The sequence below is a fragment of the Triticum dicoccoides genome, chromosome 5A (genome assembly GCF_002162155.2).
Source record: "Triticum dicoccoides isolate Atlit2015 ecotype Zavitan chromosome 5A, WEW_v2.0, whole genome shotgun sequence".
In the NCBI taxonomy this organism is placed as follows: Eukaryota; Viridiplantae; Streptophyta; class Magnoliopsida; order Poales; family Poaceae; genus Triticum; species Triticum dicoccoides.
In genome coordinates, this window is record NC_041388.1 from 9,163,293 (window position 1) to 9,167,900 (window position 4,608).

A 4,608-nucleotide genomic window follows, 5' to 3' on the forward strand; every position below is an offset into this window, starting at 1 on the left:
TACCGCAGTCACCTCGTCGTCGACGGGAACGTCTCCTCTCACTGAAAACACATCGCCAGAAATTCTGAAATAAATTCAGGAAAAATGCGAGCACTAGGACTAACCCTGGTGGGATGGGGATACCACTGTCCCTCTAACCATCCAACAACCAGAAGTTGGTTCGCAGATGACAACTTTAGTTGTCAAGCATGACAACCTTCTTTTCGGATGATAAGTTTCAGTTTTTTTTGTTTTTTATTTTTGAATGGCAACTTTCGTTGTAAAAAACGTTGGAGGTGGATTTAACAACCATGAAATCCATAGTATTTATTTTAGTTACCAAATGATGAGATTCTCAGTTTTCATAGAAGACACATAACTTCATCCAATAATTTGATTTCCCATTTACTAAATCTTGGAAATTATTTAAATGCATTAAACTTAATTTTTTTTAAAGTTGAAATGATATTACTGTTTTAAAACTGGTACAAAAACATAAACTTGTGAAAGTTATTTGTAAAGATGAAATAATATTGCAGTTTAATATTTGGTACAAACTGAATATTAGATGTGTTGCATGATTCTAAACTCTGGGTTTTACAAATTCTGTATGCATGTGAGTCACCAGTTAATGATGATGTCGTTATTGGTTGATGGGGGTTGGCACATGAGCGTGGGGTGGGCCACAAGGGGGGCAGTCTATGCAGGGAATACCTCCCTGTACTATTTATACAAGAAAAAAAATACAAGAACACATAGAACGAACTATAGCAAAGAATACAACCATGGTAATATAGCAGTGCAGATCTGGCTATTTTTTTAAAATAACATTTATTATTATTAATTTGCACAAATATTACGCTGATATTTTTATTTATGAAAATATTACCCAATCGGCCAGCAGCAAGCCGACTAAGCCTGGTCAGCCAGCAGCGGGCCGACAGGCCCTTATCAGCCAACTGCGGGCCGACAGGTGGCCACTCGGCCACGTGCAGGCCGACTACTGGCCAGACCACGTCGCTACGCTGCTGTCGGCGCGGGCTGGGTGACGAGCGCCCCAGTCAGCCAGCTGCTGGCCGACAGGGAGCGGGCTCCATAAATAAGTATGTTCTGCTTCAAAGTCAAGGTACCTTCCACACTTTAGGTATCTTCCATGCAACCTCAAAAGTTCTTTCCGTATCTCCTCAAAGGTCCTGGAAGGTCACCCACACCTACTTAATGCGTGAGCCAGCTCATTCAGTAGGGTGTCACTACTGATGAGTTCTTCCCAAGGAACTAATATGTTGTCAACCCTGAAATCAGCGGCTAAACTCAAAAGACATTCGGACATACCAGTGTGAAAACTGCGATCAAAAGGATATCCGTACATCTTGACGAGACTATGAGACTACGCTACAATGCTTACCAATGTTAGTGCCGAGGGTGTTTTATAGGTTGAGAACACAAAGAAAGGCGGGAACTCGGTAGCGGGAACATATGGCGGGAGATACTGGCGGGAACTAGAGAGTGGGAAAATATGGCGGAAATTACAGAGCGGGAACGAGCAAAGCGGGAAAATTTTGCGGGAACGAGCAAAGCGGGAAATGGCGGGAAGTGGCGTCCCGTGACATAAGCGGGGATCGGACGGGGCAAGAATAGAGGCATGCACCAATCGGCCCACAGCTGACCAATTAGGCCAATCAGCCAGCAGCAAGCCGATAGGGCCTCAGTCGGCCTGCTGTGGGCCAACTAGGTCCAGTCGGCCAGCAGCGGGCCGACGGTGTATTATTTTTGAAAGTTATTTATCAGGCATGATATTTATGCAAATTAATAAAAAATGTATTATTTAAAAAAATTAGCGCAGATCTGTATGCATATTGAATGGTGAGATATTAGGGGAGGTAGCCGCGGGTGCTCCTATGTATTTTCGCCTAAAACGTCTTACATTAATTTACAAAGGAAGTATAATGAATAAATAGTAGGTGTAAGACTTTAAGAGAATAATCGAATTATCAGATTGCAAACGTACAATCGATGTTTTCTTATCCCAAGTCCTCGCTTGCGCAACATGTGAGAATGAAAATAGTACTACACGAATTAAACAATAACATGTGAGAACGTAGTAGTGTCAAAATTGTGTATTCTTCTTGTGCATACAACTTAAGAATAATAAAATATGCATTACTGCTAAGTCCAAATTGAAAGAGAATCTTCTGCAGTTCAAACCAAGACATCGCTAAACGGGTGACTTCAAAGGATAGTCAAGAGGATAAGATTGAAACCATAAAAAATGATATATTCAACACCAGATCGTTCAACAAAAATTAAGATCGAAGATGAAAATGATTCAAAAAGCCCACTAGGGTACTTGCTGCTACAAATTAGTCATCCACCATGCTGACACTAGCACTCGCAGTCAAGCATTGCTCTCGTCCACTTGAAGATGATGTGACAGCCCAACGATCACCTCCAACCTGGCAGCCATCTGCATTGCCCCACGGCGGTGAGCGACGAATGCCGCCGCTTTGAAGAAAATGAAGCCGACGAGGGAGATGACAAAAATCCCCACAGTAACGTACTCGAAGATCTCCAAAGCCTTCTCAATCTTCTCCTTTACGTAATTCTTGAGGGCTTTCTTCGATTGTGGAGGCGGAGAGGTCAAGGAAGAAGGAGGCTCCTAGTACAGTGGAGAGGTCGAGGAAGGAGGCTTCTGGGGCAGTTGCAGGTATGTCCCATGGCTTGATGGCGGAGGCGCTACTGCATCAGTACAGTAATGGTGTGTCCCGTCGCTCGATGGAGGAGACTCCTCATGCACAAAACCAATATTGCACGAATTAGGCAATAACCTCTGAGAACGTAGTAGTTTCATAATCATGTATTCTGAGTTTGTGAGAATGATATTATGGGGCTGGATAGGGGGGCATTCCCCCCCCCCCCCTCCCGCACTTCACCACGTTATATTTATTCAGTACTCCTTCCATTCCACAATGTAGTGTGTATAGAATTTTGGGAGAGTCAAACTTTATTAACTTTGACCAAGTTTGTAGACAAAAACATATACATCTAGAACACCAAATACATATCATTAGATACATCACAAGATATATTTTGTAATATATATATATATATATATATATATATATATATATATATATATATTTGGTATTGTATATATAAATATTTTCCTCTATAAACTTAGTCAAAGTTTGACTTTTTAGAAAATTTATATGCACTACATTATAGAACAGGGAGAGTATTTGTTTATGGTTGAGTACATGTATCCAGGGACAAAGCACTCTCTACGCTACTTGCAACTAAAAATAAAATAGTTACCATGCAAAAAAGCTACAAATAAAATCATCCACCAAGCCACTAGCACTGATCCACTGAATTGATGCAAAATCTCTGTTACTTTATTCTCCAAACACCAGCAGGCGAGCCTGTTCCTCACCAACCTGAACATTGTCAGGCGTGTGACCAATGATCACCTCCAAGTGCTCCCTTGTCTCCAGTCCCCCACGGTGGCGAGCCAAGAAGGCTACCTCCTTGAAAAAGTAGAATCTGAGGAGGGAGGTCATCAAAACCCCCCACAGTGGTCCACCAGAAAATTTCGAAACCCTTCACAATCTTCTCCATGGTGTAATCCTTGGGAGGCTCCTGGTATAGTGGAGAGTCGACGTAGAAGGAGGCTTCTAGGATGGCTGCAGGTGTGTCCCATCGCTCGATGGAGGAGGCGCCATGGACGTACCGATAGATGGCGGGTTAGAGCCCAAAAGGCTGTGATGGTCGAGCATGGGTGAGGTGTGTCGCTCGATGGAGGAGGCTACTGATGCACAAAATCAGTATAGCACGAATTGGACAATAACATATGAGAATGTAGTAGTTTCATACTTGTGTATTCCGAATTTGTGAGAATGATGTTATGGGGCTGGATAGGGGGGCATTGCCCCCCCCCCCCACACACACACACTTCACCACGCTATATTTATTCAGTATTCGTTATCCAAGGACAAAGCACTCGCTATGCTACTTGCAACTACAAATAAAATCATCCACCAAGCTTGACAACACTGATCCACTGATCTGATGCGAAATCGGCTGACATATCCTGATGCAAAATTTGCCTGATAGATCCACCTAACTGATGTGAAATCTCTGTTCCTCTGGTCTCCAGACACTAGCAGACGAGTATGTCTCTCGTCCACATGAACACTGCCAGACAGTGGCCGTCGATTACCTCCAACTGCGCCCTGTCTCTAGTGCCCCACGATGCAGTGGCGGAGCCAGGGGTCTTCCCTGGACTTCCATGGAATACCAAAGAATTGCTGATTCAGGGGTCTTCCCTACATATTTGTTGCCATATTGCTATTGTATTGCACAAATGAATACCAAGCAAGAAATTCCTGGCTCCGCCACTGCCACGACGACGACCCAAGAAGGCCGCCACCTTGAAGAAGCAGAACCCGAGTAGGGAGATCATCAAGATCCCCACAGTGGTCCACCAGAAGATCTCGAAACCCTTCACATCCTTCTCCATGGCATAACCCTTGGCGGGTTTTTTCGGATGTGGAGGCGGAGGGCTTGAGGAAGGTGCAGCAGGCTCGTGGCATTGGTGCAACTGTGGACGCGAAGAGCTCGATGTAGGAACAG